Source organism: Ranitomeya variabilis, chromosome 2 (genome assembly GCF_051348905.1).
Source record: "Ranitomeya variabilis isolate aRanVar5 chromosome 2, aRanVar5.hap1, whole genome shotgun sequence".
In the NCBI taxonomy this organism is placed as follows: Eukaryota; Metazoa; Chordata; class Amphibia; order Anura; family Dendrobatidae; genus Ranitomeya; species Ranitomeya variabilis.
The window spans coordinates 813996372-814014030 of record NC_135233.1 but is presented as its reverse complement, the minus strand read 5'-3'; positions in this window follow the sequence as shown (position 1 = coordinate 814014030).

Sequence of the window (17659 nt, the reverse complement as noted above, 5' to 3'; positions counted from 1 at the left end):
TAGACAAGAGAGTTCAGGGAAGCGTGGAGCCTGGATCAAACGTGAAACACAATTGACAGTCAGGCATAGAGCAGGGGGAGAGGCTACCTGAAATAGGGTGTGTGAGGCAGGACTTACGGGTCAAGATCCTCCTGGATCATAGAGTGGAGGAATGAAGCGACCGCAGGCTAGACCGAGGAAGTGCACGTGCGCTGCTGAGACTGGAGTGCGAGGTGCGCATGCGTACCCGATGAGACCAAGAAGCCGGCGGCGAAACAGGAAGAGAGGAGATCAGGTGACGCGTGCACACTCCAGGAGCGCGCCGGGATGGGTAAGTATACCTGGGATCAGGGGAAAGAGCGGCAGGCACGTCGGCAAGAGGAGGCGACGTGACAGTACCCCCCTCCTTATGCCCCCTCTTCCTAAGACTAGAAAGGAACCTAGCCAAAATTTGAGGGGTCTGTATATTTTCACAGGGCTCCCAAAACCTCTACTTGGGACCAAAGCCTTTCCAATCGACCAAAAAGAAGGTTTTACCTTTAGACCTCTTCACAGCAACAATGTCGTTAATTTCAAAGACATCCTGTGTGGAAACAGGCTGAGGTGAGTGGCCAGTGGAAGCGTGGAATTGATTGAGTATGACAGGCTTCAGAAGGGAAACATGGAAAGAATTGGGAATGTGAAGCGAGGCAGGTAACTTTAATTTGTAGGCAAAATCGTTGATACGGGCCAAGACCTCAAATGGAGCGATGTACCATGGACCCAGTTTATACGAGGGAATCTTTAGACGGATGAATCTGGAAGATAACCACACCATATCTCCAGGCAGGTATGACGGAGGATCCAGGCGCCTCTTATCGGCATGGCTTTTTATCCTGTCTCGCGCTTGTTCAAGTGTGATTTTGGTCTCCTGCCAGAGCCTGGAGAACTCCTTGGACAGAAGATCAGCCACTGGCACACCCAAGACAGGGAGTACTGGCAGAGGAACACCCGGATGTTGCCCATAAACGATAAAGAAGGGCGACTTGGAAGAGGAGTCACTGGTGTGGTTGTGGTATGCAAACTCTGCCCACGGGAGCAAGCTGGACCAATCGTTCTGGTGAACTTTGGAAAAATGATGGAGATAAGTCACCAGGATCTGATTTGTGCACTCTGCCTGACCATTAGTTTGAGGATGGTAGGCAGAGGAGAAGTCTAGTGTTACATTCATCCGCTTGCATAGGGCACGCCAGAACCGCGAGGTGAACTGGACCCCTCTGTCAGAAACTAAATGTTGAGGAAAGCCGTGAATCCGAAAAACATGGGAGATGAAGACTCTTGCCAATTCGGGAGCAGAGGGTAATCCAGGCAGAGAGATGAAATGAGCCATCTTGGAAAATCGATCTACAACTACCGTACAAAGATAACTGTATGACCAGAAGACCGAGGCAGATCAGTAATGAAATCCATTGCTATGTGTTGCCAAGGAGCCAAAGGAACCAGAAGCAGGTGCAAAAGACCAGAGGGTAGGTGCCTAGGAACTTTGTTTTTTGGCACAAGAGGGACAGGAGGTGACAAAACTTCAGACTTCTTGATGAAGAGATGGCCACCAGTAATAGAGTGACACGAGAGTAAAGGTTTTCTTGAATCTGACATGGCCTGCCAGCTTGGAAGCATGACCCCAATGCTAGACTCGCCTCCTTTTGCTCTCTTGAACAAAAGTCTTACCCGGAGGCAAGGAAGACACGCTAACAGGAGCTACCAAAATGACCTTGCTAGGATCCATAATGTGCAAACGTTCCTCCTCAACATCGGCTGCTAGAAAGGACCTGGATAAGGAGTCTGCTTTGAAGTTCAAAGAACAGCGACCGCCTGGCTTGTCGAGGATTAAGTCTTTGTGCAGAACGGATATATGCCAGATTCTTGTGGTAAGTGTAGATCTTGAAAGGATGTACAGCTCCTTCCAATAAATACCGCCACTCCTCCAATGCCAACTTGATAGCCAGCAGTTCCTTGTCACCAATGGCGTAGTTCCTCTCCGAGGCAGAGAACATCTTAGAAAAGAAGCCCTCTGAGAAAGTACCGCACCAGCTCCTTTGGCAGAAGCATCCACCTCTAGAACGAAGGGCTTGTTAGTCTCTGGGCGATGGAGTACGGAGGCCGAGGCAAAGGCTTGTTTCAAAGACCGGAAAGCATTTTCGGCTTCAGGAGTCCAGGCGGAAGACATCATTCACAAACTCCTTGTCACGGGAAGCCTAGGTGGGCAAGAGCTAATAACCCGGGCCCCTGCAATTTCCCTCAGACTAGGGAAATCCTGACTGACCCTCTCCTAGAGTTTACACTGATGGTGTGCATGTCTAGGCCTCCACCCTCACCCTACCTCCTGTTTCAACCCTAGGCTGAAACCACCACCCTCCACCCAGTGAAGAGATAATACACCAATACCCACAGTTGGCACAGACAAGGATAACTGAAAATATGAACCAAGCCGCAGTCACTCAGGAATACACTATAAATGCACATGGCAAAACAAATACAAATATAGGAAGGTGTAAATAAGACAAAGGGAAATACACCACCAGATACGATACTCCAACTCCTAGCTCACCACTCCACACCGAGATAACCAAGCACGAGACAGAAGCTATAATCGGTGACGCCCAATGTTCAGAAGAACTATTTAAAGGCAGTGGGCATGGCCCAGCTTCCAATCCGAGCACCAGCTAAATTAACCCCGGACCAGCTAGACAAAATCTAGCCGACACCACTGAGCGCTTAGTGGACAAAAGCAGAATTACCGCTGTCTGTCGGACGCCCTAGTATAAACAGCGTCCGACATGATATTACCCCACCTTCTACGAGGGACCCCAGGGCCCTCACGACTTATAGGACCAGGCTTGTCCGGATGGCGGTGGTGAAACATACTGACCAGCCAATCCACATGAACGTCCGAGGCTGGTACCCAGGACCTCTCCTCAGGCCCATAACCACGCCAGTGTACCAAGCACTGTAAAGTGCGATGCACTACACGAGAGTCAACCACCTTGGAGACTTCAAATTTCAAATTACCATCCACCAAGACTGGAGAAGGCATTGGTGTCGCGTCCACAAGACCCACCGTCTTTTTTAGCAATGATCTGTGGAACACGTTGTGTATTTTATACACCGTAGGAAGCTCCAATTGGTACGCTACAGGGTTAATGACGGCGGCGACCCTAAATGGACCAATAAACCTTGGACCCAATTTAAGGGATGGTATCTTGAGTCTTATGTTTTTTGTGGATAACCACACCCAGTCATCCACACTCAGGTCCGGACCTGGCACATGCCTACTGTCAGCCACATGTTTGTACTTAGCACCCACACTCAACAGGCACAGGCACTGTTTAACTCTCCTCCAGACTGATGACAATTGTGCTCCTAACTGGTCTTCCTCCGGAACGCTGGAAGAGCCCCTCTGACTCAAGGTACAAAATTGAGGATGTAGCCCGTAAACACAAAAAAACGGAGACTCCCCAGATGACTCCTGGCGGTGATTATTGATGGCAAACTCAGCCAAAGGAAGGAACGTCGACCACTCCTCCTGGTTATCAGAGACAAAACAGCGTAAGTACTGTTCCAAATTTTGGTTCATACGCTCGGTCTGACCATTTGACTGAGGATGAAATGCAGAAGAATGAGACAACTTGATCCCCAGCCGTGAGCAAAATGCTTTCCAAAATTTTGCCACAAACTGAGTACCCCTATCAGACACGATGTCAGATGGAACCCCATGAAGTCTGACCACCTCCTGCACAAATACCTGAGCCAGAGTCTTAGCATTAGGCAACGAAGGCAAAGACACAAAGTGCGACATTTTAGAAAACCGATCAACAATCACCAAGATGACCGTGTTCCCAGCTAAGGAGGGCAAATCAGTGATAAAATCCATGGAGATTTCCGTCCATGGCTTACTTACCTCAAGAGGAAGTAGTGTGCCAACAGGACGGGAGCGGGGCGTCTTAGCCCTGGCGCATATGATGCAAGCTGACACGTATGAGACCACGTCCTGTCAAATCTTGGGCCACCAAAACCGACGTGACACCAACTCCAAGGTACCTCTAACCCCTGGGTGGCCAGCCAGGACAGCATCATGATGCTCCGCCAAAACCTTTAAGCGGAGATGAAGCGGTACAAAAGATTTGTTGATGGGAAGCTCAGATGAGCCTCGGCAATCTCAGCCTCAACCTCGGTAGTGAGAGCCGAAACCACAACACCCTTTTGGAGGATGGGTACTGGATCCTCCCGAGATTCTCCCCCCGGAAAACACCTGGACAGAGCATCCGCCTTAGTGTTTTTAGACCCTTGTCTGTAAGTGACAACAAAGTTGAACCGCGTGAAAAACAATGCCCAGCGAGCCTGCCTGGGGGACAGACGCTTGGCAGACTCCAAATAAAGCAAATCCTTATGGTCGGTAATAACAGTAACCTGATGATCCGACCCCTCCAAGAAGTGTCGCCATTCCTCAAAGGCCGACTTGATTGCCAACAACTCCCTGTTGCCGATATCGTAGTTACGTTCAGCGGACGACAGTTTCTTGGAAAAATAGGCGCATGGACGCAAATCACTCAAGGATGAGCCTTGTGATAGTACCGCCCCCACACCAACCTCAGACGCATCGAGTTCCACAACAAAAGGTTTTGATACGTCTGACTGCACAAGAATGGGGGCTGAAACAAAACTGTTCTTAAGAAATTCAAATGCGCGCACAGCAGCCTCAGGCCAAACGGAGAAATTGGTACCCTTTTTAGTCATGTCATGTCAGTTAGCGGTTTAGCAATGATGGAAAAATCTTTGATAAACTTCCTATAGTAGTTAGAAAACCCAAGGAACCGCTGAAGTGCTTTCAGGTTATCAGGCCGTTCCCAATGCAGCACCGCTTGCACCTTAGCGGCGTCCATTTTAAAACCAGAAGCAGACACTATATAACCCAAGAAAGGCAACTCTTGAACAGAAAATACACATTTCTCAAGTTTTGCATACAGCTTATTCTCTCTGAGAAGCTGTAACACCTGCCTGACATGATCTAAATGAGTATCACGGTCACAAGAATATATGAGAATGTCATCTAGGTACACAATAACAAATTTCCCCAAAACATGCGAGAACACATCATTAACGAAATGTTGGAACACTGCAGGTGCATTAGTCAACCCAAATGGCATCACCAAATTTTCAAAATGACCCTCAGGGGTATTAAAAGCTGTCTTCCACTCATCACCTTGACGGACTCTTATGAGGTTGTACGCCCCCCTGAGGTCAAGCTTGGTAAACCATTTAGCACCTGCCACCTGATTGAACAAATCCGGTATCAATGGCATAGGGTATGGATCACGAATCGTAATCTGGTTCAACTCCCTGAAATCCAGACACGGGCGTAGTCAGCCATCTTTCTTCTTAACGAAGAAGAACCCTGCTGCCACAGGCGAGGATGAAGGCCTGATGTGCCCTTTGCTCAAACTTTCAGCAATGTAATCCTTTAACGCTTGTCTCTCCGGACTGGAGATGTTAAACATCCTTGCTTTAGGCAATTTGGCCCCTGGTTTAAACCTGATAGTACAGTCATAGGGGCGATGTGGTGGCAACTCTGAACAACCCTTCTCAGAGAACACATCCGCATAATCCTGAAGTGACTCCGGAACGCTTGAAGTCACAGCAGACACACATGTGGCCAGGCAATTCTCCTGGCAGAACTCACTCCACTGAATTATGTCCTGAGTTTTCCAGTCAATAACCGGGTTGTGCATAGACAACCATGGAAAACCCAAAACCACCTGTGCAGGAAGATTCTTGAGTACCTTTCTTGTAACCTGCTCGAAATGTAGAACCCCAATGTGGAGTTTCAACTCAGCCACAAACTCAGTAATCTCCCCCTGAGAGAGGAGCAGCATTGATGGTGACCACACGGATAGGATGAGGCAGTTTTACGATCTTAAAACCAGCAGTGCGCGCAAACTCCTCATCAATGAGATTTGTGGCAGAACCACTATCCACAAAAACAGTAATTGGCAGCTCACTGCCAGCAATAATAACCTTAGCAGGGAGCATGCATTGAGAAACCACCATGGAGGATATACATAAGCTCAGATTGGCCTCCTCCACACCCTCTGAGCTTAGAAGTTTTCCGCCGTTGCGTTTTTCTTAGACAGCAGAGGACAAATGTTAACAAAATGACCAGTTTTACCGCAGTAAAAACAGGCTCCCTGCTTCCTGAGCACAGGGGCTTGACGCTTAACATGTGACACCCCTGCGATTTGCATACGCTCCATGGGCTCACCTGCAGCAACGTCACGTGAACCTAAACCCTCTCCTATAGGCGGCGTCTCATGCTCCCCCTGACGCAAACGGCGATCAATGCGGACAACCAGACTCATAGCGGAATCTAGAGAAGCAGGAGTCTCGTACATCAGGAGGGCTTTTTTAACCCATCCAGAAACCCCATGAATAAACTGACTCCGCAGCGCGGGATCATTCCACTGTGTGTCAACCGCCCAGCGGCGAAATTCAGAACAGTAATCCTCTGCAACTCGCTCCCCCTGGTGAATAGTGCGTATCTTAGATTCTGCTAGAGCCATTCTGTCAGGCTCATCGTAAATGTTTCCAAGAGAAGAAAAAAACTCTCCACAGAGTCAAATGAAGCAGAATCAGATGGCAAAGAAAATGCCCATGCTTGGGGATCCCCGTTTAATAATGACAACACCAGGCCCACACGCTGAGCCTCATTACCCGAGGAGATCGGGCGCATATGGAAATATAGTTTGCAAGCTTCACGAAAAAAAACAAATTTACTGCGTTCCCCAGCAAACTTTTCAGGCAAAGGAAACTTAGGCTCAGCAACTCTACCTGTCGCTCCACCTTGCACATTAGATACTGCTAGTCCCTGTTGCTGCACTGCCCCCCTCAACTCAGTGACCTGTAGGGACAGCGCCTCCAACTGGCGGGTTATGGAAGTCATGGGATCCATGACAAAAAACCCAAAACCCTTTTTTTTTTTTCTTTCAAGGCCGATTATAATGTCACGGGAAGCCTAGGTGGGCAAGAGCTAATAACCCGGGCCCCTGCAATTTCCCTCAGACTAGGGAAATCGTGACTGATCCTCTCCTAGAGTTTACATTGATGGTGTGCATGTCTAGGCCTCCACCCCCACCCTATCTCCTGTTTCAACCCTAGGCTGAAACCACCACCCTCCACCCAGTGAAGAAATAATACACCAATACCCACAGTTGGCACAGACAAGGATAACTGAAAATATGAACCAAGCCGCAGTCACTCAGAAATACACTATAAATGCACAGGGCAAAACAAATACAAATATGGGAAGGAGTAAATAAGACAAAGGGAAATACACCACCAGATACGATACTCCAACTCCTAGCTCACCACTCCAGACCGAGATAACCAAGCACTAGACAGAAGCTATAACCGGCGACGCCCAATGTTCAGAAGAACTATTTAAAGGCAGTGGGCATGGCCCAGCTTCCAATCCGAGCACCAGCTAAATTAACCCCGGACCAGCTAGACAAAATCTAGCCGACGCCACTGAGCGCATAGAGGACAAAAGCGGAATTACTGCTGTCTGTCGGACACCCTAGTATGAACAGCGTCCGACATGACACTCCTGGAACACTGTGGGAGCGTTAGACAAACCAAAGGGCATGACCAAATACCACTCATCTCCGGGACGGATATGGATAAGATTGTAGGCCCCACAAAGATCCAATTTAGTGAAGATTCGTGCTCCCCTGAGACGGTCGAACAGCTCCGGAATGAGAGGAAGCGGGTACTTGTTTTTAATAGTGAGATTGTTGAGACTCCGGTAGTCTATGCAGGGATGGAGGGACCCGTCCTTCTTGACGAAGAAGAAACCTGCGCCTGCAGGAGAGGAGGACTTGCGAATAAAGCCTTTGGCTAAATTCTCCTGGACATATTCGGACATAGCTTGAGTCTCGGTGGGGGACAATGGGTAAATTCGGCCTCTGGGCAGAGTTGAGCCTGAAACAAGATCGATCGGGCAGTCATATGGACGATGCAGGGTCAGGATCTCCGCCTCTCTTTTAGTCAAGACGTCCACAAAAGACCAATAGGTAGATGGTAAATCTGGGGATATCGAAATTGGTCGAGAAGAATTCTTTGGCAGAACAGGAAGCAAGCACTTATTCTGGTAGAACAGTCCTCAACGCAATATGTCACCAGACCGTCAGTCAAGAAAATCAATGTCAATGACCTGTTGAAGCGCAATGTAAGCGTGAAACGATCGTCATCTGTATTTGCTCCACTGTTTTATCTGCCTGCTGTTGGTATGATGATGCCACTATAAAGGATTTTGTTGCCAATCCGCTTTCTTCTTTATGGACATACAGATTCTCTTCCTTTGGAAGTGGCACCCATAATCCCTGGTGTGTGTGCAGCTTCATTAACCCGAGGTCATACAGCTGTGCCTTCGTCCTGCCTCTCGCCCACGGTACAGATCAAAACATACCAAGAGGAATGAGGACTCTGCTAGCAAGCTTACGAACTATGAGGACTGTGATCAAATAGTTCTATTTTAACCTCATCATTCCAGAGCACTAGTTTCCAAAATGCATAAAGCTTGTTTAGATGTTCTTTTGCATAGTTCTAATGCTGAATTTTGTGGTGAGGACGAAGGAGAGATTTTCTTCTGATGACTCTTCCTTGAAGGCCATATTTGTGAAGGTGTCTCTGAACAGTAGAACAATGTACCACAACTCCAGAGTCTGCTAAATCTTTCTGTAGGTCTTTTGCAGTCAAGTGGGGGTTCTGATTTGCCTCTATAGCAATCCTACAAGCAGCTTTAACTGAAATTTTGCTTGGCCTTCCAGACCTTATCTTGACCCCCACTGTTTCTGCTAACTGTCATTTCTAAGGGTACTGTCACACTCTGCAACTTTCCAACGATCACGACCAGCGATACGACCTGGCCGTGATCGTTGGAAAGTCGTTGTGTGGTCGCTGTAGAGCTGTCACACAGACCGCTCTCCAGCGACCAACGATGCCGAAGGCCCCGGGTAACCAGGGTAAACATCGGGTTACTAAGCGCAGGGCCGCGCTTAGTAACCCGATGTTTACCCTGGTTACCATCGTAAAAGTAAAAAAAAACAAACAGTACATACTCACATTCCGGTGTCCGTCAGGTCCCTTGCCGTCTGCTTCCCGCTCTGACTGAGTGCTGCCGTAAAGTGAAAGCAGATCACAGCGGTGACGTCACCGCTGTGCTCTGCTCTTACTTTATGGCCGGGAGTCAGTCAGAGCGGGAAGCAGACGGCAAGGGACCTGACGGACACCGGAATGTGAGTATGTACCGTTTGTTTTTTTTTACTTTTACACTTTTACGATGGTAACCAGGGTAAACATCGGGTTACTAAGCACGGTCCTGCGCTTAGTAACCCGATGTTTACCCTGGTTACAAGCGAACGCATCGTTGGATCGGTGTCACACACACCGATCCAGCGATGACAGCGGGAGATCCAGCGACAAAATAAAGTTCCAAATGATCTGCTACGACGTACGATTCTCAGCAGGGTCCCTGATCGCTGCTGCGTGTCAGACACAGCGATATCGTATGGATATCGCTGGAACGTCACGGATCGTACCGTCGTAGCGACAAAAGTGCCACTGTGAGACAGTACCCTTAGGAAAGGACAACTTGAAAACGCTTTGCTATCTTCTTATAGACTTCTGCTTTGTGGGACTCCACCATTTTCATTTTCAGAGTGCTAGGCAGCTGCTTAAAAGAACCCATGGCTGCTGTTTTTCGGCATAAAGTTAGAGGATGCTGGGTTTTTATAAAGCTTGGAAATTAGCATCACCTGAGCTTTCCTAATGATTACAGTTAACAAGCCATAACTCTAAGAGGCCATTAATAATAATAATAGTCTTTATATAGCGCTAACATATTCCGCAGCGCTTTACAAGTTGCACCCATTGGGGCTCACAATCAAAATTCCCTATCAGTATGTATTTGGAATGTGGGAGGAAACCGGGGTACCCGGAGGAAACCCACGCAAACACGGAGAGAACATACAAACTCTTTGCAGATGTTGTCCTTACTGGGGTTTGAATCCAGGACTCCAGCGCTGCAAGGCTGCTGTGCTATCCACTGTGCCACCGTGCTGCCAGTATTAAGGTCTGAGACCTTGGTCAAAGGTATCTGTGGACACAAATTTCCCAGGATACCCAAACTTTTACATCTGCCCATTTTCCGTCTTGTAATTTTTAAAATGTAATATACGGTGTATATATATTTTGCTTAAAATGCAAAGGAAATGTGTCAGCTTTAACTTTAGGCCTTTTAGTGATAATTTCATCCTCAACTTGCTTAACTGTTCACAAAAGCAATAACTTTGACCATGTGTACCCAAACCTTTACATGCCACAGTATATAAATAATTTACCCATATTGTAAATGCTGTAAAGAGAAAAAATATATAACACAATTGCTGTTTTTTGATTGCCATTCCTCTACTAAAAATATGCAATGAAAAGCAATATACATATTATATTACCCCAAAATGGTACAAATACAAATATCAGCCCTCCATGCAAAAAAATCAAGCCCTCATACAGGTCCATCAACATAAAAATAAAAATGTTGCATATTTTAGAAAATGGTAACAAAAACCTAAATATTTTTTATTGCTCAATGAACATCAAAACAATGGACATATTGTTTTTTTTTCACTACCTTACTCACTTGGAATTTTTTTCCTGTTTTTCTGTACATTATATGATAAAGTGAATTGTGATGTTAAGAACTGCTACTTGTCCCACGAAAAAAAAACAGGCCAAATTTGCCTACAGTTACAGGAGAATAAAAAATAAAGGTTATGGCTTTTGGAATAAGGGAAAGAAAAACTAAAAGTACAAAAACAAAAAGTTGCCAGGTCATGTAAGGGTTAAAGGAAAAAAGAAGCAAAAGCATCATCTCACCGATGCAGGAAGAATTCCATCAAATGTCTGGTGAAGAGGAAGCTCCTATCTGATTCCAGGGTAAATTGAGCAGTGGAAGGTTGAGGAAATCCAGTATATGCAGAAATAGGTAAGCTAAAACTTCACATTTATTGAAAAAAGTTTAAAACCAGGGTGTATGTAAAATCATGATGTAAGCATGAGAAAACACCCAGTCTATGCGTTTTGAGCTAAAGCTCTTAGGGTACCATCTCACAGTGGCACTTTGATCGCTACGACGGTACGATCCGTGACGTTCCAGCGATATCCATACGATCTCGCTGTGTCTGACACGCAGCAGCGATCAGGGACCCCACTGAGAATCGTATGTCGTAGCAGATCGTTTGGAACTTTCTTTCGTCGCTGGATCTCCCGCTGTCATCGTTGGATCGGTGTGTGTGACACCGATCCAACGATGCGTTCACCTGTAACCAGGGTAAACATCGGGTTACTAAGCGCAGGGCCAGAATATAGATATTTTTCCCAATTATATAAAGATGTGTTATACATCTGGTATATTACTTAAATATGCATGGTGAACTGCGATAAGCAGGCTCCTAATTTCCTTGCAAGGTTTGCTTATCGGACCTCATTCATCAAAACTGTTTTACAGTAAAACTGTCTTTTTTTTGCCCATAGCAAACAATCAGATCTGTTTTTCTTACACTGCTCTGGTAAAATAAATGAATGTTTATCATGAAATCTTTCCCTGTCAGTCAAACGGTACTCTTTGCAGATATGTGGTGGTGGGGGAGAGGAGTAGTGTAGTGCATGTGTACAACATGAAGCATTTAACCCCTTAGTCACAGAGCCAATTTTAACCTTAAAGGGAACCTGTCACCCCCAAAATCGAAGATGAGCTAAGCCCACCGGCATCAGGGGCTTATCTATAGCATTCTGTAATGCTGTAGATAAGCGCCCGATGTATCCTGAAAGATGAGAAAAAGAGGTTAGATTATACTCACCCAGGGGCGGTCCCGCTGCGGTCCAGGGTCTCCCATCTTCTTACGATGATGTCCTCTTCTTGTCTTCAAGCTGCGGCTCCGGCGCAGGCATACTTTGTCTGCTCTGTTGAGGGCAGAGCAAAGTACTGCAGTGCACAGGTGCTGGGTCTCTCTGACCTTTCCCGGCGCCTGTGCACTGCAGTACTTTGCTCTGACCTCAACAGGGCAGACAGAGAATGCCTGCTCCGGAGCCACAGCGTGAAGACAAGAAGAGGAGGTCATCATAAGAAGATAGGAGACCCCGGACTGGACCGTAGCGCCCATCGTACCGGGAACGCCCTTGGGTGAGTATAATCTAACCTCTTTTTCTCATCTTTCAGGATACATCGGGGGGCTTATCTACAGCATTACAGAATGCTATAGATAAGCCCCTGATGCTGGTGGGCTTAGCTCACCTTCGATTTTGGGGGTGACAGGTTCCCTTTAATGAACAGGCCAAATTTTTTAAATCTGACTAGTATCCGTTTATGTTGTAATAACTCTGGTACACTTCAACGTATCCCAGTGATTCTGAGACTGTTTTTTTGTGACATATTGTACTTTATGTTAGTGGCAAATTTTGGTCTATATGATTTGCTTATATTTATGAAAATATCGAAAATTTCACAAAAATGTGAAAATTTAGCAATTTTCAAACTTTAAATGTTTATACCCTTAAATCAGATACACCACACAAACTAATTAAGAAATAACTTTCCCATATGTCTACTTTACATCTGCATAATTTTTTAAACATAATTTTTTCTTGTTAGTTTGTTCTGGGGTGAAAACTTTAGCAGCAATGTCTCATTTTTTCAACAAAATGACATTTGTTTCTTTAGGGACCTATTTAGATTTAAATGGACTTTGAGAGACCTATATATTGGAAACTCCCTAAAAGCGATAACATTTTAAATAACCGCACCCCACAATAACTTCAAAACTGTGGTTGGGATTTTTTTTTTAACTCTTCAGGATTCTAGCCACGAATCCACATTTCAGAATCTAAATCCTTTCTGCTAATAGTGTGATCCAGCTAACAGTCCACATTTCAGAATTTAATGTATGTATTCATGTTCAATAATTGCTGTGGGTATGAGGCTGTGTATTTATAATCTAAATCCTAAGTGCAAATTGGGTGGTTCAGCCAGCAGAATACATGTCAGTATCTAAATCCTTTGTGCTAATTCTGTCGTCCATCCAAGAGTCCACCTTCCAGCATCTAAATCCTTTGTACTAATTGTGTGGTCCAGACATCAGTCCACATTTCAGCATTTACATCTTTTGTGCTAATTCTGTGGTCCAGCCACACTATTTCATCAAATAAATACAGATTGGTAAATTATTGAGAGTGTGGACCTAAGGTTGTGAAACAGCTGGTTTAAAGAGGGGAAGGGTGCATCCAATATGAGTGGGAAAAAGCGAGGTCATCGTGGAAGGGGGAATAAACTTGGTGTTTGAGGTGTATGTGGGGTAGGTGGTAATGTTACTGAAAGCTCTACTAAACAAACACTGGCTCGTCCTATCAAAGATAACTGACAACTTTTGTTACTGGATGGGCTATGCGACTCCATCAACAAGGCGTACCTCTCTGCAGCTGCCAAAGAAACAAAGGCCAGAAATAAAATGTGCTCCAGTGGATGACAAGCGCTGCATCAAGTGGCCTCTTCCTATACTTTAACATCACACCCAGTACAGTCCTCAGAGGTGGCACCTCAATTACCCTTGTCCCCCCCATGTCACAACTCTCCAACTGCCCAACTGACCCAGAGTACAAATAGTATAATTACGCAGCATGGATGCATGGGACAAGGCCTGGGACAGAGCTTGGACCAGCATTTCTAGCTTAAACATTGATCAGTAACAGGTGGATGAGTGTCAGATGTAGGCCTGGTGCTCTGAGAGCCCTGCAAAATTCAGGCAACTTACATGAAGGAAACCCAACTTGGAGTCCAAACATTTCCAGAAAATAGGGGCAGACACCAGTAAAAGTAGCATCAATTGACCCACAGTAGAAATTTTTTGATGGCACAGCAGCAGTCAGGCATGGGCCATTTATGAACCAGGATCTGGGCCAGCATTTACAGCTTTGAATTTAAGCTCCTGCCCGGATAGCTGTCCACAACTCTTGAGCTGTGTAACTGTGATCTCCAAGGCATATTAATTCAAACATTGCCTGATTGCCATGAACCCTGGCTGTGCAGTGTGGAGATGGGAGGGATTGTCTCTGCCCTGTTGGAACACGTGTCTCCTTAAGGGAGAGGTTGAAGGCGCAGGTGGAGGCCCTAAAGAAGGTGGAGGAGGCAGAAGTAGTGGAGGAAGTGTTAGATACAGATGTTTGTCCCGCAGGCAAAGCCTTGGTGTTTAGTTGTCTAGATCACCATCCTTTGGTGTGTAGTGGTTTAGTTCTCCATTCCTTGTTGTGTAGTTGTTTAGTTCTCCAACCCTAGGCATTTAGTAGTTTAGTTCTCCAATCCCTGTTTTCTATTAGTTTAGTTCTCAATCTTCTGGTGTGTAGTAGTTTAGTTCTCCATCCCTTCATGTGTATTGGTTTATTTCTCCATCCCTTGGTGTGTAGTGGTTTAGTTCTCCATCCCCTATTGTGTAGTGGTTTAGTTCTCCAACCCTAGGTGTTTAGTAGTTTAGTTCTCCAACACCTGTTGTCTAGTAGTTCAGTTGTCCATCCTCTGGTTTATAGTAGTGTAGTTCTTCAAGTTTTAGTCCTAAGACTTCTGGAGCAGACCCTTCCCGCCTACCCCCACAGCCATCAAAGTCACCCATTGCCCAGTCACTGAGATGTGACGCTCCTGGCCATGCTTACTCATCCAGGTGTCAGTGGTGAAATGCACCCGAGAAAACATAGACTTTTTTCAAGAAACAAGTGATGCTGTCTGTGACATGCTTGTGTAGTGCAGGCACATCTTTCTCAAAGAAGTAATGGCGACTAGGCAACTGGTACTGGGGGACTGCGAAGGCCATCAGCTGTCAGAAAGCGTCTCTATACACCAGGCAGAAAGGAAGCATTTCCATGTCCATCAGATTGGAAATGGTGAGTTCAAGCTCTTAGCTTTGGCATGTGTAGAAGCAAACAATCTTTTACATGTTCACAACTGCGTGACCTAGAGCTGGCTGCTGTGCTGAGAGAGAGGGTGGAGTAGGGTGAACACAGCAAGCTGCTGGACTGTGAATGAGGTAAAGGTGGAGATGTTATGGTGGATTGAGAAAGATGTGCTCGGTGTCTGAAATTGGTCAAAAAACACCATACATGTCCACTTCCATAACAGATGATGGGCTCTTACCCCAACTGTAACAGGTAAAGAAGTGGAGGCTCTGTGGCCGGAGACCTGTGTGAGAACACTTGCCATGCTGACAGAGAAGAAAGGAAGCCACAGATGTGGTTGATAGGGCAGCCGGTGGTTGGCAAGGCCTACTAGGCCACATTTTAGCGCAGTGAGATTCCCAGACTAACTCATGTTGATCGTGCATGTGCCGATCACGCATGTGCCGGTCCATGCATGTAGTAGTCAAATTTGGGGGATTTTTGCCTCTACGGAGTCTTTTTTTATGAAGTTGACAGATAATTTGAATTGGATCATCCTTTTCGGTCTCAAATAAGTCTCAGGCTAGGCAACCCTTGCTGCCCATGTGAACTGCAAACCCGTGACAGCTGCTGGCCACAGCTAGAGGTGTGGCTGAGAATGCAGTGTTTGTTGTGTTGGCATCACTCCGTGTCTGTGCGGGAAGCTGCAACATAACCTCCTCGTCTTCCTCCTCCTCCATCTTTCTGCTGAGCTACTCAGTTGCGTGCCTCTGGGTTCACACCAAGTAGGTTCTCCACCTCATTGTCATCCTCTCTGTTCTCCCACTCCTTGCCCCGAGAGTCACCCTTCTCCTCTTCCTGCCCTGACAGCATAGTACTGTCCACATGCACCTCAGGTATCTGAGTCTCATCAGGATCGCCTCCACCCCCAGGGGTTAATGTCTGGTTACGAGGGTCTGGATTCTGCTCGGACCCTATTTCATCTGGCCCCGGATCCAACTGAAAACATTTTGTGCATCAGTCCAGAATTGTGGCTGAGAATGCAGTGTTGTCATGTTTGCATCACTCCGTGTCTGTGTGGGAAGCTGCAACATAACCTCCTCGTCTTCCTCCTCCTCCATCTTTCTGCTGAGCTACTCAGTTGCGTGCCTCTGGGTTCACACCAAGTAGGTTCTCCACCTCATAGTCATCCTCTCTGTTCTCCCTCTCCTTGCCCTGGGAGTCACCCTTCTCCTCTTCCTGCCCTGACAGCATAGTACAGTCTGCATGCACCTCAGGTATTTGAGTCTCATCAGGATCACCTCCAACCCCAGGGGTTAATGTCTGGTTACGAGGGTCTGGATTCTGCTCGGACCCTATTTTGTCTGACCCCAGATCCAACTGAAAACATTTTGTGCATCAGTCCAGATGCTTTCATTCTCTTGAGTCTGTGAATCTTTGCAGACCTCTGATGCCCATGAAATAGAATGTGCAAACAGCTCTGCAGACTTGTCCATCTGTGGTTACCCATAGTCACTTGGCCGGCTGAAGAGTTATGATGCGGGAGAAAACAATAGCAATAGGGGTGCCACCTCTGAGGACTGTAGTGTGAGTGATGTTGAGGTGGAAGAAGATGAGAGGCCACTTGATGCAGTGCTTGCCATCCACTGGAGCACATGCGGTTTATGGCCATCATCTACACTGCGTGCAGAATTATTAGGCAAGTTGTTTTTTTGGATCACATGATACTTTTTATACATGTTGTCCTACTCCAAGCTGTTCAGGCTTGAGAGCCAACTACTAATTAAGTAAATCATGTGATGAGCATCTCTGTAATGAGGAGGGGTGTTGTCTAATGACATCAACACCCTATATAAGGTGTGCGTAATTATTATGCAACTTCCTTCCCTTTGGCAAAATGGGTCAGAAGAAAGATTTGACGGGCTCTGAAAAGTCCAAAATTGTGAGATGTCTTGCAGAGGGATGCAGCAGTGTTGAAATTGCCAAACATTTGAAGCATGATCACCGAACAATCAAGCGTTTCATGGCAAATAGCCAACAGGGTCGCAAGAAGCGTGTTGGGCAAAAAAGGCTCAAAATAACTGCCCATGAATTGAGGAAAATCAAGCGTGAAGCTGCCAAGATGCATTTGCCACCAGTTTTGCCATATTGCAGAGCTGCAACATTACTGGAGTATCAAAATGCACAAGGTGTGCGATACTTTTTATTATTTTAGGTTTTATGGACTGATGAAATGAGAGTGACTCTTGATGGGCCAGAGGCTGGATCAGTAAAGGGCAGAGAGCTCCACTCCGACTCAGATGCCAGCAAGGTGGAAGTGGGGTACTGGTATGGGCTGGTATCAAAGATGAACTTGTGGGACCTTTTCGGGTTGAGGATGTAGTGAAGCTCAACTCTCAGACCTACTGCCAGTTTCTGGAAGACAACTTCTTCAAGCAGTCGTACAGGAAGAAGTCGGTATCGTTCAAGAAAAACATGATTTTCATGCAGGACAATGCTCCATCACATGCCTCCAACTACTGCACAGTGTGGCTGGCCAGTAAAGGTCTCAAAGATGAAAAGATAATGACATGGTCCCCTTGTTCACCTGATCTGAGCCCCATAGAGATCCTGTGGTCCCTCATAAAATGTGAGATCTACAGGGAGGGAAAACAGTACACCTCTCGGAACAGTG